At 50.8% G+C, this 24689-nt stretch overlaps 1 protein-coding gene across 5 annotated transcripts in view; it reads left to right on the top strand.

The window, feature by feature from the left end:
• Window positions 1-24689, top strand: part of SHANK2 (SH3 and multiple ankyrin repeat domains 2) — a 503000-nt gene that overhangs the window by 5771 nt on the left and 472540 nt on the right. For 3 of the 5 annotated variants that reach the window (XM_026482959.4, XM_026482956.4, XM_026482958.4), the window contains exon 2: window positions 21987-22087. The gene's annotated coding sequence lies outside the window, so the exon portion shown is untranslated. Of the gene's footprint in view, window positions 1-14161; window positions 15080-15101; window positions 15568-21986; window positions 22088-24689 lie in introns of those variants that run through there. The other 2 variants (XM_026482957.4, XM_044378451.3) reach the window with 2 other exon arrangements.

The following is a 24689-nucleotide window of genomic DNA, read 5'->3' as shown; positions in this document are numbered from 1 at the left end:
CGAGGTTTTGGTGGGAAGGATGGCTGACGAGTCCTGAGCTGGCGGCTGAGGGGACACCCCGGGAGGCATCCATTAGGCGGATAATCATTGCAGACCTGCAGAGGCCGTGCCTGGCTGGGCAAGTTTCTTCAAAGAGATTTTTTTTTTTGCCTCTCAGCTCCCTAATAGCATTGTTTTTAAAAACGGTGTGTCCCCTTACGTGTTTCCTGCACCATTCTGTGTGAAAATTGCAAAGCTGACCAGATCTTACCCTGGACGCCTTCCCGCTCGCCCCCGATTCTGGCCGTACCTGTCGAACGAGGCTTCCCGTGCATTTTTAAGTCAACACCTAGAATTATTCTTCATAGGGTTCAATATTTGCAGAGGCTGGAGAACCTCGTCTGGGAGGTAAATATTGGCACTTTAGAAGTAACTGTCGGCCAACTGGAGCCGTGTCCTCTGCTGTCTAAAGCACCAGGGACGTGACAGCCTCCTTTCCTTGGCAAACAGGTGGAGGACCTCTGGGGACTGTTCATTTCCTTTGCCTTCTGGACGGTCTGCTGCGACCCCCCCCCCCCCAAAGAGATTTAGCCTAACGGAATAGACTTTCTTGCTGGCCGGTCTTTTATTCATCCATCTAGCATATTTCTCTGCAAGGAAAATGTACATAAATTGACTTTAAAAAATTTTCCTGTGACCTCAAGTCGCTAAGTATCCCCCAAAATCAGGTGTGGATCGAGAAGGCAGTGAGCTCGAGCCCTGTAACCGTTCTCCCCGGAACGCCCCTCTCAGCCGGCGGGCGGTGGGTGTTTCTGGCGTTTTCATTAAAGACTTGGCTTAGCTACTGTCCTGTGTTTGGTGTCCGGAGCCCTTCCCCACGGCCCCCCCCCACCCGGTTTGGAGGGGACTGAAGGTGGGAGGGGCTGCTGGGGACGGGGGACCCCAGAGGCGTTTGTACACCGAGAAGCCTCTGGAGACTGGTTCTTTTCAGACTGGCCCCTTGTGAAGGGTCCACACTCCTCTTGGAAGCCCCCTGTCGGGGAGGAGAGAGAAATGGGCCACATTCTGCCCCACCCTCAGGGCTCCTGCAGGTGAGTCCCACCCTGGGGACAGTGTGGACACCTAGGTGACAGTAGTGACAGATGATGCCACCTGAATATTCCCTCAGGAGCCAAGTCCTGCAGACTGGGTTTCCTGCTCTAGAGTGTCCCTGCTTGGGGTTCTGGCCCCTTCCTCCCTGGGTTGAGAAATCAGAAACCACACCCAGATTCCGGGGCAGGGTAGGGAAGGGCAGGGAGCCAGGACCTAGGACCAGGTGCTTTCCGGGGCGCTCACAGAAGGGCAGGATGGAGCTGCCTGGTGGGTCCTGGAGGGCCTGGGCCCAGGGAGAGGGTCACACATCCTGAGCAGAGCTGAAGGCCAGCCTGGGACCCTGGGGGGCAGGAACGCCCTGTGGGGGCAGAGGGGACTGTCTGCTGTCTCACTTGGACCCCTAAGAACACAAAGGAAGCACAGCTGCCACTGCTCAGGCCTTTTCGTGCACCCCCCCCCCCCCCCCCCCCCCCCCCCCCCCGCCCAGTCTTCTTCCTGATTTCCATGGTGTTTTGTGCTCCCACCATAGGGGGCCTGGCCTATAGGCATCTGACCCTGCTTCCAGCAGGGCCCCAGGCAGACCAGGCCCCAGGAAAGGACCTGGGTCTCAGAGTCCTGAAGGGGCTCTGGATGTGACGTCACCCCAGGGTGGGGTGTTGTTTGTTGAAAAGATTGTGTTGGCTGGACGGCATCACGGGTACAGAACTGGCCATCCCTGGTGGCTCCGGACTTTCCCTCCTGCGCACACGGGCAGCTCCACAAAGCCACGAGCTGGTCAGCCTCGGGCTGTGCTTTCTTGGCCTCACTCAGAGGTTTTCTGACTCGGGCCAGCCTGCGGGCTGCTCTCAGGCCTGGCCTCCGGGACGTCGGTCGGGTTCCCAGCTGAGTGACCGGCAGGGGTTTCTGGCCTGAGTCTGGAAGGATTCTTGCTGGACAGATGCTCTTCTGTCTCGTTCCATCTGCCTGTGTCTTTGGGTTGCAGGGGATGGACACCCGCTCGGACCAGGTTAAGGGGGTATATTGTGGGGAGACTGGGGTCAGCCCTGGACCCTCTGTCTCTTTGCCAGTGGACCGTCTCAGTGACTGTATCATGAAAATATTGGTCATAGTGAGTGTATGGGGCACCTTGGTCTCTAAGTGCTTTCCAGATTCAGATGTCATCCTCCCCACAGCCCTGGGCACTCCGAATGTCACCCCCACACTCCAGGGGTGTACCCAAGGCAGAGGGCATTTACCTAACAGCTGAAGGTCACGTGGCTGAGGCAGGACCCTGCACTGGGCAGCCGCTCGCTCTGCTGTGCACAATTGCACCTGTCCCTGCCTCCCCGCGGGAGTGCACAAGAATTCTCGAACTTTTGGGACCCCAGAGAGCTTTTGGTTCATATGCATTGTATCTTCCGGTACGTATCCTATTAGACACTTAAAAAGAGAAGTAAAAATATTTAAATAGTAATACCTTTAAAAATAACAATAATAAACCCATACATGTTAATGTCAATAACATTTTTATGAAAAACAGCTATTTTCCAGAACAAGAAAGCTTTGGTGAGAAGAATCTCATGGCTTACGTTTTTGCAAAGTCCCTTTCGTGTCTGGTGTAGCAGAAGACGGCTGGATTCTTGCATCTGCCTCTGCACTGAGCCTGTTGCCAGGGCCCGGCCGCTGTGTGCAGCTTCTGGAAAACCCCACAACACACTTGGAAGGGGCGCGAGCAAAAACATGCTATGCCTTAGTATTTCTGTGAGGACGTTTTGACTTCACAGAGGCCTAAAAGGGCTTCGGGGAACCCCTAGGGTTCCTTGGGCCACACACTGAGGACCCCTGGAAGAAGCCTGGGACCAGCCATTTGGACAGGGTGTGGATCTGAAAGCTGGCTTCACCCTTTAGTCTGGTGGATGTTTCCAGCAACACCTGTCCTTTTTCTTGTCACTAGGATGCATCTGTCAAGTTTAGTTGGGGGCTATAGGGGGCTATGGCGGGGGTCCCTGCCCCAAGGGACAGGCCTGCTGACACAGAGTTTAGGGTGGTGGGATCCAGGCTCAGGGGAGGCAGGCAGCTGGCTCCGTCCGCCGTTGGGGTCTGATAGGGGCGGGACCCTTTGCCGTTAAAGGTGTAACTTGTAGAGGTGTCTGAAGTCACCAGCTGGGGACCCAGGCGGTTCCTTTGCTGACACTGGTCAGGCCAGAAGGCTGTTTTCAGATCCCCCATGAGGGTGTCCACGTGTGCAAGGAACCAGGGGACAGAGCCACCGGAAGGAGGCAGCGTGGGGGCCGTGTGACTTCTGTGGCTGCAGATGGGAGCATGCAGCCTGCTAAGCGTCCAGCTGTCTCCCATCCCAGCCCGCTGGCTTGGTCCTCAGGCCGCCCAGGCAGCCCCGACAGTTCTTTCAGGGTGAACATTGTCCCTGGGACCTTGGAGGAGCAGCTCCTGTCACCCCCTGTGTGGGAGGGGCGGCTGGCACTGGCCTGGCCTCTCCCTCCCCGTGCTCCCTCTGGGGCTCTCACTAGAGGAGGAGCCGGAGGCCCACCTGAGCCCTGGGGATCATGGAAAAAGAAGTCGGTTGTCCTGTGGACCAGACGCTCAGGTTTTCAGGGGAGGCCCAGGCTCGGGGTGGGGGCCGGGGGCACGAGTGCACCCCGGGGGCATTGGTGGATAGGGGTGCTTGCTTCCTGGCCTGGGGGAGGGTCTAGCACTTGGCTTCCCCACTAAGCTCTGTGTGGTTTCTGGCAGGGTAAGGTGGGGGCAGCAAAGGCAGCTTTTTAAAATGAGATGAAACCCTCTGCAGACAGGGCCCCCGCTGTTGGCTGCCCCCATCCTGCCCCCTCTCTTCCCAAGCTTGGATAGATGTTTGTTGAATGAATACGTCTCTCAAGGGGGCGTTTGTCACCAAGTGTGGAATGGAGCGCCTGTGTTTATATTGTCCCTACTTTGGCCCCGGCCCCTCTGGGGGCAGTAAGGCCGTGACAGTGAGTTCCTTTCTCGTATTTATGCCATTCGAGGAGTCGGAACTGGGGACAGGGCCCTGGGGTTAAGGGTGGTTTAAGTTCTGGTTTGTTCCTGTTTAAACCCTACTACGATGCTTTGTTGCTGAACGATCCTTGGCCAAGCCGGGATGTCTTTGCAAACTCTAGTAGCTTCTTTACTTTGTAAATAACAGGTGGACATTTTCTGGTGAACTCGTAATGGTGTCCGAACATATTTTGACAAGTGTCTCCTGCTCACCCCCTCACAGCAGGGATGGAGGTGGGAGGCCCTAGGAGGAGACTGTCGCTCAGTATGGCTTTTTGGGGCACTGGTCCTTGAGTAGTATGAATGCAGAAGGCCCCCAGAGCAAGGGTTGACGCACCCATGGTCCCTCCCTGCCCAGCCCTGGGGAGAACCGAGTTTCCCTAGGCTTCAGCTGAAAGGGGGACACCTTCTCCAGGGGAGAAGACGTGTTGCTAACCCTCCAGTAGGCCTCTTCCCTGCTGCGTCCATGGGAAGGGGACCCAGGGCTGGTAGGAGGCACTGGAGGGTAGGAGACCCCATGCAGGTGTGGACGAGGGTCCCAAGGCACCTAGACTGAAATTCATGCTCTCCTGTGTTGGTTTGGATGTGGTCACCCTCCTACCTCCACTGCAGCAAAGTCCAAGAGGGCGGGCCCCTTGTCTGTCCTGTGTGTCCGTGTGTCCTAGGGTCTGGGGCAGTGCCTGGCATGCACCGCTGATGAGTGCCACCATGCCGGGCACTGCCCTTGACTTGTTTAAAAGAATAAAGCATTGGGGAGCTTGGGTGGCTCAGTTGGTGAAGGATCTGACTCTTGATTTCGGCTCCGGTCATGATCTCAGGGGAGATCGAGCCCCGCATCGGGCTCTGTGCTCAGTGGGGGGTCTGCTTGAGATTCTCTCCCTCTCTGCCCCCTCCCTGCGCTCACTCACTCACTCTCTCTTTCAAATAAATATATAAATAAGTAAGATGTTTTCTTCTTGATATTTTTATATGTCTTTTTATCAAGATATAATTTATATGGCTTACAGATCTCCCGTCTGCAGGAGGCAGTTCAGTGGTCTTCAACGTTTTTGTATAGTTGCTCAACAGTGGTCATCACTGTCACTTCCAGAACGTTTTCATTGTCCACCCCCCTTCCAAATCTCAAGCCTATTTGTCTTCATCCCCGTTTCCTGCATACACAGCCCAGCCCTGGCAGCCTCTCATCCCCTTTCTGCCTCTGTGGGTTTGTGCAGTCTGGACCTCTCAGAGATATGAAATCCTGCGGTGTGTGGTCTTCCGTTCACTCAGCACACTGTTTCCAGGGTTCCTCTGTGATCTGTGTTCTAACACATGTCAGCACCCCGTTCCTGTTTCACGGCCCAATACTACTCTGTCGTGCGGATCCATCCCATTTTATTCATCCTGCGGCAGTTGATGGACGTATCAGTTATTTCCCCTTTTTGGCTTTTTCAAATCAGGGTACGAGTTTTCACGTGGGCATGTGTGTTCATCGATCTTGGCTGTTTGCCCAGAAGTGGGAGCGCTAGGTCACGTGGTGACCTGAAGTTTCACCTTCTGAGGACCTGCCAGACTGTTTTGCACAGTGGGTGGACCACTCTGCATTCTGGGGTTCTGCTCTGCACACCTCCTCACCAGTCCGTGCTGTCATGTGTCTTGAGTGTAGTAATGCTGGGGGCGTGAGGCGGCCTCTTCCTGTTCATCTATTTGTATTTCTTCCATGATGAATGATCTGATCACCTTCTCTGCTTGTTGCCCATTTGTACACCGTGCTTGGTGAAATGTCTTTTCAGACCTTTTGCTCATTTTTTTAAATTTATTTTTATTTTTTAATTTTTTTATTTTTAAAGATTTTATTTATTCATTCGACAGAGAGAGAGACAGACAGCGAGAGAGGGAACACAAGCAGGGGGAGTGGGAGAGGAAGAAGCAGGCTCCTAGCCGAGGAGCCTGATGTGGGGCTTGATCCCATAATGCTGGGATCACGCCCTGAGCCCAAGGCAGACGCTTAACCGCTGTGCCACCCAGGCGCCCCTCATTTTTAAACTGTTTTTTGGGGGCTCCTTTTATTATTTAGTCATAATAATTCTTTAGGTACAGATTTCTTATCTGATATACAATTTGATGATAATTTGTCGCATTCTCTGGGTTGTCTTTTTCATTTTGTTGATAATGTTCTTGAAAGTATGAAAATTTTACATTTTGATGGAGACCATCTGTTTATTTATTTCATTTCTTATTTTTTTAGTGTCACATCTGAGAAGGATTTTCCTAACCTGAGGTCCTGACGATTTATGCCTGCGTTTTCTTCTAAGAGTTTTATGCTATTAACTCTTATACTTAGGTGTATGATCCATTTTGCCTTTTTAAAAAAGATTTTCCTTATTTATTTGAGAGAGAGACAGAGAGAAAGAGAGAGAGAGAGAGAGAGAGAGAGAGAACATGAGCAGTGTGAGGGGCAGAGGGAGAAGCAGACTCCATGCTGAGCAGGGAGCCCGACATGGGGCTCAATCCCAGGACCCTGAGATCATGACCTGAGCTGAAGGCAGGCACTTAACTGACTGAACCACCCAGGCCCCCCTGTAATATCCATTTTGAATTAATTTTTATATATGGCGTGAGGAAGGGATCCGGCTTCATTCTTTTGCCTGTGGGCGTCCAGTTGCCCCAGCACCATTTGTTGAAAACACGGTACTTTCCAATTCAATTGGCTGGGCATTCTGGTTGAAAATCAGTTGGCTGTAACAACTTGGCATCATTTCTGGACTTTCAGGTCTCTTACTTTTATCTATGGGCATTCTTATGCCACTGCCACACTGTGTTGCTTACTGTTGCTTTGTAGTAAGTTTTAAAATTAGGAAGGGTGAGTCCTCCACCCGAGTTTTTTGTTTTCTCAGCATTGCTTTGGCTATTCTGGGTGCTTTTAATTTTTATATGAATTTTAGGATCAGCTTATCAACTTCTGCAAAGAAGCCAGTTGGGATATGGTAGGGATTGTGTTGAGTCTGTAGCTCATTTTGGTAAGTATTGCCATTTTAACAACATGAAGTCTTCTGATTCATGAGCATGAGATGATTTTCCATTTATTAGGTCTTTTTATTTCTTTCAGAGATGTTTTCTAGTTTTCAGATGATAAATTTTCCACTTTTTTTGGTTAGATTTATGCCTAAAACTTTAATCCTTTTTAGTAATATTGTAAATGAAATAATTTTCTTTCTTTCTTTTTTTTTTTGATTATTTATTTATTTATTTATTGGACAGAGAGACAGCCAGTGAGAGAGGGAACACAGCAGGGGGAGTGTGAGAGGAAGAAGCAGGCTCCTAGCGGAGGAGCCTGATGTGGGGCTCGATCCCAGAACGCTGGGATCACGCCCTGAGCCGAAGGCAGACGTTTAACGACTGCGCCACCCAGGCGCCCCATGAAATTATTTTCTTAATTTCATTTTCAAATAGTTCATTATTAGTGTGTAGAGATACAATTCATTTTTTGTGTATTGATCGTATATTCTATAATCTTGCTGATCATGTTCGTTAGTTCTTATAATTTTTTTAGTGGATTCTTTAGGATTTTCTACGTACAAGATTACATCATCTACAAATAGCAGAAATTTTATTTCTTTCTCTCCAACCTGGATACTTTTATTTCATTGTCATGCTAAATTGCCCTGCCTGGAACCTCCAGCACAGTGTTGAGTAGAAGTGGTGAGAAAGGACATCAGTGTCTTGCTCCTGGTCTGAGGGGGAAGCATCTAGTCTTTCAACGTTACTTGTGATGTCAGCTGTGGGTGTCTTGTAGATCCTGATTATCAGGTCGGGGAAAGTCACTTGTGTTGTTAGTTTGTTGAGTGCTTTTATCATGAAGCAATGCAGGATTTTGTCAAGTGCTTTTTCTACCTCTATTGAGATGCTCAGCTCCCTTTTGCCCTGTGTTCTATTAATATGGGGCGTCGCATTAATTGATTTTTGGATGTCATACCAACTTTGCCTTCTTGGGATCAATCCCACTTAGTCATGGTTTATAATCCTTTTCATATGCTGCTGGATTTAGTTTGCTAGTATTTTGTTCAGCGCTTTGCATATACATGCATAAGAGATATTGATCTGTAGCATTCTTGTGATGGTGTCATGGTAATATTGGCCTCATAAAATGAGTTGGAAAGTGTTCTCTTCTACTTTTTGTGACGAACTGGTGTTTAATGCTTCCTTAAAGTTTTGGTGGAATTCACCAGTGAAGCCATCGGGGCCTGGTGCTTTGTGTGTGTGTGTGTGTGTGTGTGTGTGTGTGTGTGTGGTTTTAATTCAGTCTTTACTTGTTATAGTGTGTTTCTTCCTGAGTCATGTTTGTTACTTTGTGTCTCCCTGAAGTCTGTCCATTTGTGTGTGCAGTTGTTCACAGTGTTGCCTTATACTCCTTTTTATTTCTAGGAGGTTGTTAGAAATGTTCTTTCTTTCATTTTTGAGTTTGATAATTTGAGAGTTTTCTCTTTTTATTTTTCTTGATCAGTCTAGCTAAAAATTTGCCAGTTTTATCCAGCTTTTCAAAGAACCCGACTGTGGTTTCGATTTTCTCTTCTCTTTTACTTTCATTTAACCCTTTTATTCCTTCCTGCCTCTGGCCACTTTAGTTTGTTGTTCCTTTTCCAGTTTCATCAGGTGGGAGGGTAAGTTATTGATTTGAGATCTTTGCTCTTTTGATTATAGACATTTGCAGCGGAAAATCTTCTAAGGACTGTTTTCGCTCTGTCTTATGAGTTTTGCTATATTTTGTTTTCTTATTCACACATTTCAAATATTTTCTAGTTTCTTTTCTTTTCTTTTCTTTTCTTTTCTTTTCTTTCCTTTCCTTTTCTCTTTTCTTTTCTTTTCTTTTCTTTTCTTTTCTTTTCTTTTCTTTTCTTTCTCCTTCTTAGTATTTTCCAGTTTCCGTGTGATGTAGTCTCTGACCCATTGGCTGTTTAGATGTGTGTTGTTCAATTTTCAAATATTTGTAAATTCCTAAATGTTTTCTTCTCTTACTGACTTGTAATTTCATTCTGTTGTGGTTGGAGAACATTCTTTTTGTGATTTCAATCCTTTTTACATTATGGAGGGTTTTTTAATGGCTTAACACGTGGTCCATCCTGGAGAATGTTCCGTGTACACTTGAGAATAATGTGTATTCTGCTGTCGTGGGGTGATGCGTCCTGCAGGTGTCTCTTTGTTTGCTCTAGACTCTTAGGATCCGACAGTAAATCAGAGACACAAATATTACTGCCCTGGAGGACCAGCATTTGAGCCAAGGGAAATACAACTGAGTAAGGGAGATAATACAGGATCCTCTGTGCCATCCAGGAGAGAAGGAGCGCTTGCTTTGGGGGCTGGAGGGAGGAGTGGTTGCACTTTTCAGTAGGGTGGTCAGGGCGGGCCTCCCGGAGAAGGTGACCCCTGAGCAAAGACTTGAGGGACATGAAGGAAGAGGCACATAATAAGTGAAGAATTTAATGCAAATTGATGTGAAAACACTATTTTGCACTTAACACTCTAAGTTGTGGTAAAATATTCATAACATAAAATTTACCAGCTTAACCATTTTTTTAAGGTGTGCCACAGTGGTTTTAAGCACATTTATGTTGTTGTACACAGCTCCCTCCCCATCTGTCTCCAGAACTTTCCATCTTCCCAAACTGAAACTGTCCCATTAAACACTAACTCCCTTCCCCCAGCCCTGGCGCCCACCATCGTGCTGTCTGTCTCTGTGAGTTTGACTCCTCTAAGGACCTTGTGGAAGTGGAATCCTGCAGGTTGTCCTTTTGTGTCTGGCTTATTTTGCTCAGCATCTTGTCCTCCAGGTCTGTCTGTGTTGTGGCAGGTGTCAGAATGTCCTTCCTTTTCAAAGCTGAGTAACACTCCATTGTGTGGACGGACCACGTCTTGTTTATCTGTTACACTGTGGTGGACACACGCACCTTTTGGCTGTTGTGAATAATGCTGCTGTGAACATGGGTGTGCAAATTCCTATTCAAGTGCCTGCTTTCACAAAGCACGTTTTACGCAGGGAAATACAGATCAAAAACCACAAGGGGACACCACCTCACACCGGTCAGAATGGCTGAAATGAACAAGTTGGAAAATGACAGGTGTTGGCGAGGATGTGGAGAAAGGGGCACCTTCCTCTTACACTGTGGTGGGAACGCAAGCTGGGGCGGCCACTGTGGAACAGTATGGAGGGTCCTCAGAAAGTTGAAAATAGAGCTACCCTATGACCCAGCAATTGTACTACTAGGTATTTACCCCGAAGGATACAAATGTAGTGATCCAAAGGGGTCCCTGCACCCCAGTGTTTATAGCAGCAATGTCCACAATAGCCGAGCCCAGATGTCCATGGACAGATGAATGGACAGAGAAGATGTGGTATATATATGATGGAATATTACTCAGCCATCAAAAAAAATGAAATCTTGCCATTTAGCAACAATGTGGATGGAACTAGAGGGTATTACGCTAAGTGAAATAAGTCAATCAGAGAAAGATAATTATCATATGATTTCACTGATACGTGGAATTTAAGAAACAAAACAAAGGATCACAGGGGAAGGGAGGGAAAAATAAAACAAGCTGAAATCAGAGAGGAAGACAGACCATAAGAGACTCTTAACTCTAGGAAACAAACGGAGGGTTGCTGGAGGGAAGGGGGTGGAGGATGGGGTAACTGGGGATGGGCATCAAGGAGAGCCCGTGACGTAATGAGCGCTGGGTGTTATACGCAACTGATGAATCACTGAGCTCTGCCTCTGAAACTACTAATACACTATGTGTTAGTTAATTGAATTTAAATTAAAGCATTTTTAAAAAGCACATTTTAAAGCAGTGACCAATTCAGGACCCACCCTGATCTTGGGGTTCCAAAGCTGAGACTGTCCTGCCTGCTTACTTGCCTCGCCCAGCAGAAAGAGGCCCACCTTTCTTCTCAGGTCTGGGGACAGAGCTGGGGTGACCCCGTATGTGGGAGAAATTGTGGCGTATGGTTCTTCTCTTGGCCAGTGTTCCCGTTCCCAGGAGGACAGGCGCTTCTTCCTGGGAACCTGGTGCGTCTCGCCGTTGTGGGTTCAGCCCAGGCTTAGGGCGGGACTGAGGACGGTGCTGGGTCACAGGGAGAGGGGGACCGAATGTCTCCTGCACAATGAAGCTCATTAATTGATCGGGTGCTTTCTGAATGATCGCCTCGTGACCCGAAACGTGGGCTGGTTGAGCAACGTGCTGTTTACCCATCTGGTGAGCCGCCAACGTTGGGGCGTGTTTGCTGGTCCAGCGGGACCTGGGGCGGCCCTTGTGGGGCGGGGGCAGGCGGGCAAGGGCAGGGCCTGCTCCCTGGAAGCTTTGTCTTGGTGCCATTGTGATCAACAGCTACTTAGAAAAGTCCTGTCTCCTCACGAAGCTCCAGGTTGTACATTTTCGCTGCCGTGTAGTAGTCCATGGAATGCCGAACCTGGTGACGTCGAGGCTCTTCTCTGTTTCTCGTTCAGCCTGTGCCGCAGGGAACATCCTTGTCAGGGCAGCTCTTCTCAGGGGCTGCGGCCTGGGGGACAGGGATCCCGCTCTCACAGATGTCCCCCGGATTGCTCTCCATGGGGGCTGTGCCAGGCTGCAGCCCCACCCTCGTGGTGCGAGGGCCGCCCCGTCCTCACGGAGCTTGCTGCCGTCTGTTGGGCCAGACCCGCTGCGCAGGACCGGACATTCCGTTCCTTTGCATTGGCCTGGATCCACGGAGTATCTCCCAGCTCGTGGCCACTCAGCTTTCCGGCCCTGACTTCCCCGAATTCCATTTTCTTTACGTTGGGTCATTTCTCTGTTTTTTGCGGATTTTGGACGTTCTCTGTGTATTCTGGATACACCGTCCATCTGGTTTGGCTTGTGTTTTCACTTTGCTTGCGGCCTGTCGCCTGCGGCACAGAGAGGCCTTTCACTGCGTGTGGTCAGTCCTCCTCTCTTCCGTGTGCATCCTCTCCTCCAGGTCATCCCACCTCCCGTGACATCTTCTCCCATCGCCAGGTTTTGCTTCTTATTTGTTTTTCTTGTTTTGATCCCATGTGTCTCTCTGTCCACAGAGTGACCTGCCCCAGCCCCTGATGGCGTGGCCGCCCGCTCTTGGCACAGGCACGGCTCCCACGCTTGTCTGGGGACCGGCTTCGGGCTCACCTGTCTCCTGTGGGCGTCTTGACCCCGGCTCTAAGTTGCACACTGTGTGTTCACAGTTGCTTTCGGAGCAGCTTGGCTGTGTTATCTCCTTTAGAACTCGCAGCCACGGTGCAATTACTCATTTTGTGCCAGGATTGGTCGGCCACGCTTGGCACGAGGTCCTGGGCCACGTGCGGCAGAGCGGACCTGACTCGGGCCCGCCGGAGTTGGTACTCGGTCCGTGCGGGGCGGTGCCGAGCGCTGCCGGAGCTTCAGTGTCTGGGACACACGCATCCCCTGAGGAGGGGACCCAGGCTAGCACCTGGCAGCCCCGTCTCTAACGTGCCACGGAGTATGGCAGCCGCCAGCCTCGTGTGGCCACTGAGCACTTGCAACGTGGCTAGTGCCACACATTGAAATGATAATATTTTGCATGTATTGGATTAAACAAAATATGTTACGAATATTGATTTCAACGGTTTCTTTTTCTTTGATTTTAGAAACGTGGCCACACTTTAAAATGACATTTGGTGCTCGAGTTTCGTGGCTGTTGGACAGCAGTGGTTTGTCGCATTCCTTAATGGGGGTGAAGTCGGCTTCCTTGTTTCTTGTCCCCTGCCCCCCAGGCCCTCCCACCTTGTCCCCTCCACCCCCCCCTTATTCTCAGATAGAGCTCCCTTTCCTGCAGACGAGTTTCCTGTGTTTCAGCAGCCAAGAGTCTTCATTGAAGGTGGGGGGGGGGGGCGAGCACTTCCATCCCTGCAGCCTCTACCCCAGGGCGGGGCTCAGTGCGCCTCCCAGCCCCGAGAGGGCAGGGGGATAGGAGGCTGGGAAATGCTGGGCCTCAGGAGGGCCAAGAGCCTGGCCGGGGTCCTAGTGGTTCTCATGCTGGACCCCAGGCCCCTGGGGCCAAGCCGCTTGTCCCTGCCCCGGCCCAGGCTCTCCACTTAGACCAAGCCGAGTGAAAGTTTCCGGGCTTACGCTCCCAAAGAATTAGGCGCTTACCTGTAGTCCGGGAACAGTAGTAGTATTTAACACTCATTGCTGGCCCTAGACGTTCAGACAGCTTTCTGCCCCCTGGGGTGTCCTCGCTGCCCTGAGGCCATCGGGGTGTGTGACCGCCTGAAATCTGCAGGGCTCCCCAGGCCGGCTGCACGGTCAGTGGCCCGGGGAGGGCGTCGTGCTTTCCCCGGAGAAAACAAGTGCCTCCGAGCTAACAGACCATCTGGCCACATTTTAAGGCAAAAATGATTTCTTTACAAAGCTTACTTACTTACATCATAATAAATGAGATCTTGTGAAGTATCTTCTATGAACAGTCCTGCCACATAGAGTAAACTATGGCTTTGTAGTGGCCTGACCAATCATCTTATTTTATTGTTTGTTGTGCGTTACATCCCCAGGACTTTTTTATCGTACATGTGGACGTTTGTACCTCTGGACCCCCTCCCCCCACTTTGCCCACCGCCCACCCCCTGCTCCTGGCAACTGACAGTCTGCCGTCTGTGTCTTTGACTTAAGTTTGGGTTTTTTATTTAGATTCCAAATGTGAGTGAGATCATACGGTATTTGTCTTTCTCTGTCTGGCGTACTTCTCTTAGTAGCCCTCCCTCCTGGCCCTGGGGCCACCGGAGCTCCGTCACCTGTGTGCAGGGAGCGGTGACAGGTGGCGGTGTGTCCTCCACAGGGAGGGTCCCGTGGGGGTTCCCAGAGGGCAGACGTCCCATCCCACGTCCATCCCCCCAGAACTCCGGGTGGTGGGCTGAGGTTGGCGGACTGTGCTATTCCGTGTGGGCCTTCTCCGCCCTCACGTGCATTTTCCGGACGTGGATGTGCTTTTCTTCAGTCTGGCTTTTAACCGGCCATCTTTTGCTGAAGCGGGAGAAGGGGTGCCTGGGAGGAGAGGGAATATTCATTAAGTTAGTAATTCGATAGGGGGTCCTTTCTAGGAAGCCTGCAGTATGGTGGTTAGGGCCTCTGCCGTGGACTAACCGGGGTGAAAACCACTTTGCCGCATGCTGCCCATGCATCAATGGTGACCTTGGTCTTGCTCGATCCTTAACTGCTGTGACCCCCAGTTTCATGATCTGGAGAATGAGATAGCAACACCCACCGAGTCAGTAACGATTAAATCAAGGGCCGTGTCAGGTAACTAACCTTCGCTGCATAACCAACCCCTGTAAGCCTTGGGGTAAAACTGTGTTTCAGGACCTGATGGTAAATATTTGACACTTGCGTGCCATTCAGTCTCTCTATAGCTTTCCTGTTACAGCGAAAAAGCAGTCAAAGGCAATATGTAAATGAATGTTCACAACTGTGCTCCAATAAAACTTTATTTACAAAAACAAGCTGTGGGCCGGATTTGGCCCACAGGCAGTCATTTGGCGGCCCCTGATTTATTTATCTCACGAGTCTGCAAGTTGATCGTTTGAGCAGGGCACAGCTGGACTGTTCTTGGGACCTGCTGAGTCCACCTATGGTCACGTGGTGGGCAGGCCTCACTTCGTGTCTGGGGGTTGACTGGCTGTTGATCTGTCTCATCACCCATCCCCGAGCCCGGCTCCGTCTCCTGTCGGTCGCGGGGTTCCCAGGGCAGCGGGAGAGAGCAAGCTGCCGAGTCCTCCTCCTGTGTCACATTTCTGTTGTCCTTTGCTCTTGCTGATTTGGCCAGAGCGAGCAGAAGGACCAAGTCCAGGGTCCGTGGGGGAGGACTTTGCCTGATGGAGGGGTCAGGGAGGAGGAGCAGATTACCGAGAGGGAACCCCCGTGCGGGTTTGTTAGCCTGCCTGTGGTGTCCCTGCCAGCTGCTCCATTGTTCTTGCCCTCGGATCGCAGAAGGCTCGCGCACAGCCTGCAGAGCTGCCAGGTTGGGTTTCGGGCTTGGACTGGTCACGGTGTGGTCACGATTAATATTTTAACTTCGCTCTTGAATATACACGGTAACCGTGAGTAAGCCGACGTGACCTGCCCTGTTGTCTGCTGACTGAGCTGGGGGCACAGGACATTCAAGAGCATTTTGTGGACGTGGTGGAGCCCCGCCATGCATGCATGACACCCGGCCCACGGCCACCTTCCTGCCCCATCCTGCTTCTCAACAAGCGGCTTCCCTCGGAGGGAGGGGGGAGGCAGGGCAGGAAGAGGCGGAGAGGGCATTCAGGGGCCCTCGCTCAGGTCCTGGCTGTGACCCCAGGCCTCAGTTTCCTTATCAGAGGAGCAGGCAATCAGATAAAGTCACATTTCTGCCAGTTGGGCTTCTGCCATGGTGTAGACCACAGGTGTCCGTCCACACCCTGGCTGCTCCCCGCAGGTGGTGTGAAGTCACCTTTGGGAGGCCAGCTGGGACGGAGGCTGAAGGTGAGAGATTGTCTCCTCTGTCCCCACCCTGGAAGGGTTGGCCCTCTGCCCTGGTTCCAGTTTCCCCTAGCCCCGGACTTCAGGAAGTGGGTTCTGAACCTTTATGAGCTGTTGAAATCAGAGGCTCTTTTTTATGGTAGAGGCGACTGTCATATGATCAATTACCCGTTGCACGGGGATCCGTTCGGGGGCAGCGACTGCGCTCACGGGCTTGTCCGGCCCCCGGCTCTGTGTTTCACGGAGAGCCCACGCCCGTCCGCTGTCCCGGCCCCTGGCAGTGCGGTCGGCTTTCTGCCTGTGTGGCCATGCCTGTTCTGGGTTTGTGACGTGGCTCGTGTGTCTCGCTTCTCGGTGGCAGCAGGTTGGCGAGCATCACCTGCCACAGCGTGCCTTTGGGCCCCCTTCCCTTTTAGGGCCACGTCCTATCGCATTGCGCGGATGGCCCACATCTTGCTGTCCGTTCATCTGTGGACGGACCTTGTGGCTGCGTGGACGCGCCGCCATGAGCCTGCAGCCACAGGCTTTTGTTTGCACACCTGCTCTCATGTGGGGACCCTCCGATTCCCCAGTCTGGAAGGAGCTGCCGTGTGCAGCTCTTCCAGCGGCTTTTTGAGACAAAGGAGGGCATTGACATTTCCCTGTTTTGTGGGGGTCCCGTGTGGGGCCCTGGGCTCACTCATTTAATCCCACCGTTCCCAGGCTGGCATCGTCACGTGTCGCCATTCCAGAATTGGCAGGAGCACGGGCAGCCGGTGGGCTGTGCAATCAGGCAGACCGACTCCAGAAACCGTGACCTTACTGTGCCTTCCAGAAGAGGCCCCCAGGGCTGGGCCAGGCTGGGTCTGTCCAGGGCGCACGGCTGGTGTCGGCTTCCTGGAGTCTGGGCTGCCCCCCTTGGCCTGGGACATGGGGCCACTCTGTACCCGGGATGTTTCCTGAGGGCTGCAGCGCTCCTTCGGAACGCTGCACAATTACGATTTCAATCTCCCTGGAAATGATGAGCCCTTCTAAAAATAGACGCAGACGGCAGAAGGCTAACATTTTTAAATAGTTCAATAATTTACTTACTCTCTGTGGGGCACAGGGAGGATCACTCGAACATGGATGCTTTTAAAATTTCCTAGAACACGGTCAGAGCTTTCGTGTTTCCAGCAACGTATGGGGACATATTTCGTAGACCACACGATCCCCGCTGTAAGCGTACGATGCAGTGTTCTTTTCAGTGTATTCACAGGATTGTGCAGCCAACACCATGGTCAATTTTGGAACATTCTCGTCCCCCCAGAACAAACCCCGTGCCCATGCCACTGCCCCCCACTGGCATCCCCCTCCGCCCCCTGGCCCTTGCAACACGGGGTCATCTCTGACGTGCTGCTTTCCGCCAGGCATCTTGTGCTCACGCAGGCTGCGACACGTGCCCGAGCCTCCCGCCGTCTCGTGGTGGAACGGTGTGCCGGAGCGTGCCTGGACCACACTTTGCGTATCTGTTCATTAGTCGGTGGACATTTGTGCTGCTTTTTGCTTATTATAAATAGCACTGCTGTGAACACGGGTGTGGACGTGTGGTTTCTGTCGGGTTTAGGCACAGCCCGGGAGTGGAATTTCGTGTCCTCGGTCACATGGGTAACTCTCTTTAAGTGCTTTTTGTTGTTTTCCACATGTACTTGGAAAAATAATAAATCTTTTCCATTTTAAATAATTGCAGTTGTGAGAGGGAGTTAATCCCCCATAACCCCCTGTACCTTTTACCCAGTTTATCCCCAGCAGCAAAATCCTGCAAAACCCCACTGTCTTCTTACGACCAGGGTGCTGGCAACGATGCAGCGGAGACATGGGTATTTCCGTCAGCACCGGGAGCATCCCTTGGATGGTGCTTCCTTAGACGCAGACCTCCCCCTGCCCCCAGCTCCCCGCCCGGGCAACCACCGATCTGCTCTCCATCTCTGCCATTTTGTCATTGCGACAGTTGTGCAAAGTGGAATCCCACAGCACACAGCCTTTCGGTATTGGCTTTCCTCCCTGGGCGTGGCTGCAGAGGTTGCTGTGTGGGTCCACGCCCGTCACTTGCTGCGTGGTGTTCCGTGGCACGTACGCATCGGCGTGTGTGACCGCTCCACCTTTGAGGGGCATCTGGGTTGTTGGCGGTTTCCGGCTGTTGTGCATGAAGCTGCCGCAAACGTCAGTGTATAGGTTTTTGGGTGAACACACACATTCATATCTCTAGGATAAATGCCCTGAGTGCAAACCCTGGGTCGTCTGATCGTTGCATGGTTAGATTTTTAAGAAACCGCCCCATTTTTCCCGAAAGTTTGCATCGTTTCACATCCCCACCAGCAACATGCGAGCAGTCCTCTCTCCAGCGTTTGGTGTTAGTTTAGCTGTGTGGACAGGTGCGTAGTGATGCCTCGCTGCTTTGACGGACGTTCCGTTAGCGGTGACGGTGTTGAGCGCCTTTCCCTTGGCGATCCGCGTCGGGCTGTCGTCCCTCCTGAAGTGTCCCCTTGCGTCTTCTGTTCATGCTTTAACTGAACTGTTAAGTTTTGGGAGTTCTTCCCATTATAGCCTCTAGTCCTTTGTTAGCTACGTGGCTGGTGAGCATCTTCTCCCAGTCTGTGATCTGTATCTTCATCCTCGTACCAGGTCTTTCATGGACAAATGCTGGTCCACTTTATCCATTGTTTTCTGTGTGTGGCTGCTGCTTCTGACATCCAGTCTGAGAATTGGTTGTCTTGTTCTAGACCCTGAAGATTTTCCTCCTATGAGAAAATGTCGTTTTTCTGAAAGTTTGATAGTTTCACATTTTACATTTACATCTCCGATCCATTTTGAGTACATTTTGCTTGCTTTGGATTTATTTTCCTCTCCTTTTGCTCACTTCCTGAGATAGAAACTTAGACTTCGATTTCAGATTATTCCTTTTATTTGACATATGCATTTAGTGCTATAAATATTTGCCTTATCAGTGCTTTAGCTGTGTCCCACAGAGTTCGGTATGCTTTACTTTTTTGTTTTTGTTCAGTTCATGTATTTACAAAATTTTCCTTTGAAACTTTTTCTTTAATGCATGAATTATTTAGAAGCGTGCTTTTATAGTTTTAAAGTATTTGGAGCTTTCTGTCACCTTTCAGTTATGGATTTCTAATTTGAATCGGTCGTGGTCAGAGAACACGTTATGTATGGTTTCACTTTTAAAAGTGTAGAGGTGGTTTTGTGGCCCTGGCATGGTCTGTTTTGCTCTATGTTCCATGAGCACTCAGGAAAGCGTGTGTATTCCGCTGTGATTGACTGGAAGGTTCTACGAATATCACTTAGAATCTGCTGGTTGAGCTCTCCCACATCCTTGCTGACTGTTCTGTCTCGTTATCTATCAGTTGTTGAGATGGGGGTGTTGAAGGGGCAACTATAATTGCGGATTTGTCTCTTTTTCCTTTCGCTTCTATCCATTTTTTGCTTTACGCATTTTCCTCCTCTTTTGTTTGGTGCATATACATTGAAGGTTGCTATTCTTCTCGGTGGATTGACCTTTTGTCGCTATATAATGTTCTCCTCTGTGGTAGTTTTCTTTGTTCTGAAGTCTCCTTTATCTAACGTCAGGATAGCCATGCCTATCTCCCTGTGGTTATTATTTGCATATCTTTTTTCATCCTGACTATGTAACTATTTGAAGTCAGTTTTTGTGGACCTAATATAATTGGGTCTTTTACAATTTCTTTAGTCCAGTTGGCCAATCTCTGTCATTTAACTGGTATTTTGACCATTTAGCTGTAATGTAATTATTGATGTGTTAGGGCTTATGTCTGCCTTTTGTTTGTTTGTTTTATGTTTGTTTTCTCTGTTTTTCATATCCATTATCTTTTTTCTGCCTTTTTGCGAGTCATTTGAATATTTTTAGAATTCCACTTGGATTTACCTGTAATTGTTTTTGAGCTTTCCATAGCTTTCTAAGTGATGCTCTAGGCATTGTATTCTGTAAGTATAACTTTACCACCATCTACTGTGATACCAGTTTGAGTGAAATATATAAACCTTACTTCCTTTTATGTCTCTTTACCAGCCCCCACTTGCAGCATAACTGTCTTAGTTATTTTCTCTACATACATTTAGAACCAAGTCTGATTGCATTGTCATTTTTGCTTCAACTGTTAACCTTAATTTAGGAAATTTGGGAGGAGAAGGAAAGCCCATTGTACTTATTCATATTTTTGCTTACTGTGTTCTTTTTTCCTTCCCAGTGTTCTAAGATTCCTTCTTTTATTGTTTCCTTTCTGTTTAAAGAGTTTCTTTAGCCATTCTTTTAGGATAGGTCTACTGATCGCAAATTCTCTTGGTTTCCTTTCATACAAGAATATCTTGATTTTCTGTATTCTTACAGGATATATTTTTATTTATTTATTTGTTGGAGATAAATAAATAAAGATTTTATTTATTTATTTTGTCAGAGAGAGAGAAGCAGGCAGAGGGAGATGCAGGCTCCCTGCTGAGCAGGGAGCCCGATGTGGGATTCAATCCCAGGACCCTGGGATCATGACCTGAGCCAAAGGCAGATACCTAACCGACTGAGCCACCCGGCCATCCCTCTTACAGGATGTTTTTGCTGGATATAGAATTCTAGACTGATAGTTATTTTCTTTCATTACTCCAAATATATTGCGTGTGGCCTTGACGGTTCCTGATGGGAAATACACTATTACTCCAGTTATTTCCCCATTACACATAAGGTATCATTTTTCTCTGTCTGCTTTCAAGATTTTTCTTTGTTATTAGTTTTCAGAAGTTTAATTATGGTGCATCTTGGTGTGAATTTCCTTGGGTTTATTCTATTTAGGATTTGTTAAACTTTCTCGAATCTGTAGGTTTATGTCTTTTGCCAAATTTAGGATATTTTCAACTGTTATGTTCTTGAGTACTTTTTCAGACCGCCCCATCTCTTTTTCTGGGACTTCAGTGAAGTTATAGGTGCAGTCGTCCCTGAGGCTCTGGTTACTTTTAATTTTTAGTCTCTTTTCTCTCTTGTGCAGTTTAGGTAATATCTGTTGGCCCGTCTTCCAGTTCATGGGTTACTTCTGTCCCCTCCCTGCTGTTGAGTCCGTCCACTGAACTGCTTGTTTGAGTTACTGCGTTTTTCACTTCTAACATTTCTACTTGGTTCTTGTTTGTCTCCACTTCTTTGCTGAGATTTGATGTCGTTGTTGTTGGTTTTTTTAACGAAACTTTGTTTTTCATCTGTTTCCAGCATGTCTGTAATGGCTTATTGAAGCTTTCTTATCGTGACTGCCTTAAACTCTTTGTCAGGTAATTCTAACGTTTCTGTCATCTCAGTGTCCGCAGCCATTGGTTGTCCTTGTCCCACTTGAGATCTTCCTGGTTCTTGGGATGATGAATGATTTTCAGTGGAAATGTGTACATGCGTATGATGTTTTGCGACCGTGAAGCCTCTGCTTCAGCTGGTGTTCTCTGCCATGGCTCTTGCAGGGGTGGAGGGGTGCTCCCCTGTCACTGCCAGGTGGGCAGAGAAGTCTAGTTCCCCAGTTGGCCTCTGTCGATACTCAGGTGGGGAAACTCCTTGTTGTTGCCGGTGGGGTTGGGGGCTCCTGCTTGCTACATGGTACCCACCAGCACCGTGGTGGGGTGGCCTCATTTCTGTTGGCGATGGAGAAGGTCCTGATGCTCCATTAGCTCTTTCCTGACACCAGTCCAGTGGGGTGAGGGAGGGGTGCCTTGTTACTGCCCCATGGTGGGTGTGGAAACCCAGGCTCCCCGCACTGCCTACACCAATACAGTGGAATGCGAGGAGCATTTGTTACCACCCAGTGGGGAGGAAAGTCCCAGCTCCTTTTTCCGGCTTATTTAACACCACCCCAGTAGGGGTTTGGGGTGCCTGTTACAGCCACGCAGTTTGGAAGTGTGGGCTCCCCCTCTGCCTTTGCTGCCGTGGGTCTGGGTGGGTGTGTTTTTCTTGGGTGTCTATTGCGTGCTCATTGTCCAACACATTGTCTCACTAGGCTGCCACTCTTCTGGTCCCTTGGCGAGAGAGAACAGTCATCCATGGTGGCTTTCTGTCTGCTTCTCCTGGTGTGTGGGTTTCTGGCTCTCCAGCTCCAAGTCTGGGATGGATGAGGCAAACCCCACCCCAGAGACCGGACCCCTCGTGCCATTCCTCGGGGCCCCCAGTCCCTTTCCAGGCTTCCTCCTTCTCTCCCCCTTTCAGAGACTCGTGTTTGTTTTCTGTACAACATCCTGGTGTTTTAATTGCTCTTTGTGGGAGGAATTGGGAAAAGTACGCCTACACCATCTTTCTGGAAGCATAAGTGCAAGCCCTGGTTTTTGGCTCAGAGATATCCAGATCCACTTGGAGTTTTAACATTCTGCCTCTTGATAGCTTCTGTCTGACCGTGTTCTGGTCCTCTTGTCTCTCCCAGCTTTCGAAGTCCCTCCAGTCTCTGTGCCTTGGCCCACCGGAATACTGACAGCGCCTGTTCCAAGACGTTTTTCTGCAGGACCCCGTCTGCCAACAGCTCTGGTGAGTTCAAGCATTTCCTCCTTGTCCTTTTCACCTGTAAGCTGGTCACCCCTGTCATGCTATGGTCTGCCTCTCATCCCTTTTGCACTGTGGCCAGAGGATTGTCAGTTCCTTGAGATTGGGCCCCTGGTTTTGTGTTAGGATGGGGAGAGGGTGGATGGAGTTGTCCTCAAGGCTGGGGAAACAAAGCTGCCCCCTGGTCACTGGCTGATGTGACCTTGAGGGGACTTAACAGGGCCATGGCTAGAGGCCCCAGCCCTGCCTTTTCCTCTCTGCTTCTAGCTGCCCTGCCCACGCTGGACCCAGCCAGTGTGGCTGAGGGTCAGTGGTGGATGAGGGGACTGCTCTGAGTGTCCCTGCCCCATTTTTGCATGGCCCCAGGGGAGACACCCGTTTGTGCCTGGGGGCAGGGAACGATGGAAGGAAGCCCAGGCTTTGTGTTTCTGCAGATTAAGGCATGCCCTGAGCTCATTGTCTAGTGCCCCGCACCTGTTTTATTACCGAGCACCTACTGTGCGCTCTGTTGGCATTGGTTCACATGTAACCTGTAGTTAAAAACGGGCATCCGTTGGGGTACCTGGGTGGCTCAGTCGTTAAGTGTCTGCCTTCGGCTCAGGGCGTGATTTCAGCATTCTGGGATCGAGCCCCACATCGGGCTCCCTGCTCCACTGGGGGCCTGCTTCCTCCTCTCCCACTCCCCCTGCTTGTGTTCCCTCTCTCGCTGGCTGTCTCTCTCTCTGTCAAATAAATAAATCTTTAAAAAGAAAAAACGAAAAAACAGACAGACAACCCGGGCATTGCTGAGTGCTGCCCACATGTGGATCTTACCTTGACCGTCTGCATAAGGAAAGCAAGGTCATTGCTGTTCTCGGGAGGATTGGGCACCCAGCAGGCACATACCTCTCTTGCAGCCATGTGGGCACGGAGTGGCTAAATCCAGCCTGGGCTGAGCACACGCGGGGTCCTCTTGCCTGGCCCTGCTGCTGGCACCGTCAGAGACGGTATGGGAGGTCCAGACCCCTTTGGACAGTGTTTCTCAAACTTACTTTTTTAATTGTCTGTCCGAGAAGATATTCTAGACATTTGTTCCTAATTGTCCACCCCAGTGGAATGTTACTGCGAGATGCTATGGGTCCGTCTGTGAGCCTGTTCTATGTCTGTACCTTTTACTTACAAACACTAAGATCTGTTTCACCCTCCGAGACCCCGGTGGGAATGTGTGTCCTGGGGAAATAAACACGGCAGGGAAGAGCCAAGTGACAGAGCCCCTACCCTGTCCCTGTGCTGGTCACTCTCGGCTTTGGGGGGCGCCACTCCCAGTCCTGCGTGAAATCCAGTGTGACCTCATTCCCCTGTTCAGGCCCTTCCATGCTGTTCCTCCATGTGCTCTGAGCTGCGTCCCGCCCCTCCCCTGGGCAAAGAGGGGCGTTCTCCTGGCCGGGAGATGGTGGGGGGCTCCGTGGAGGAACCTGCCGGCCCCAGCTGCCCCAGCTGAATGGGCAGAGCTGGGATTCCCCTTCCTCTGTCTCCAGCCGATGCCTGATGCTGTCCCCTTGTCAGGAACCACCTGGCTTCGAACCCTGGCCTGCACACAGTACCCGCTCATTCACTGTGCTTGCCTTTGCGGGCGTCTGCTTCAGGCCAGCTGGGCCACGTTGGCTCAGGACCAGGAGGAACATCGCTGAGCTCCAGCTCGCACCAACGCCTTCTTACTTCTGGGTTTCTTTATGTGAAAAGGACACTTGGCCAGTTGCTTGGAGCTCTGGCCTGTCACCGTCCTGGGGTCTGTGGTGATGGGCTGCCCTGTGGACATTTCTCTGCAAGCACTTTGTCAGGGCTGGGCCCTGAGTCTGTTCTGAGGGAACGTCTGTTGGCGCCCCGATCGTGGGGAGCACTGGATTGCAGAGTCCCCACTCGTGTGATGGTGGTTGTTGCCGCACAAGGGAGGGAAGAAGGAAAGAGCCGGTCTGGGCCCCTCCGGAAGGCTAGGGGTGAATCCATAGTGGTAGCTGGCCATCTCTAGGATACGGGGTGGCCGTTCACAGAGAGACTAGCCCAAAAAGAACATCCCAGGGCTCTCGGCCAGAGGCAGGATGGATGGAGGTCCTTGTGCTGTGGATGGAGAGGGCTTTCCCTCACTGGCACGTTGGGCTCCTGTGGGCCGGGCAGTGCTGTGTCCCGGGCTGGTGGCAGAGCGGTCAGGCTGAGGCTCCTCGGGGCTGCTTTTCCTCCCTTTCAGCTGCGCGTCCTGGGTCCTCGAGCGCCCCAGTGCTGCCTAGGGACCCTGCTCCTCAGTGATTTCCCGATGTCCTAAGGGCCTCCACTCCTCCCGTGGGGCCCCCGTGTGGGCCCCTCGTGTCCCCCACGCCCTGGCCGCAGCATCGTCTGCGTGGAGACGTTTATCACGTCATAAAGCTGCGTGGATTCTGGGCTTCGGGCTTTTGACAGCGCACTCAGGAGGCCCGGACATGACCCTTGAGCGGTGCTCCAGTTAGTAGCCAGGATGGCGTGTAATTAGCGGCAGAAGGTTCCACTTCACAGTGACAGTTAATTTACTTCCTCCTGCGAATTAAAGGTGCTGGCCTGCGAATTCAAGGATCTG

This window comes from Ursus arctos, unplaced genomic scaffold (assembly GCF_023065955.2).
Source record: "Ursus arctos isolate Adak ecotype North America unplaced genomic scaffold, UrsArc2.0 scaffold_23, whole genome shotgun sequence".
Classification (NCBI taxonomy): Eukaryota; Metazoa; Chordata; class Mammalia; order Carnivora; family Ursidae; genus Ursus; species Ursus arctos.
This window is presented reverse-complemented; position numbering and strand designations above follow the sequence as displayed.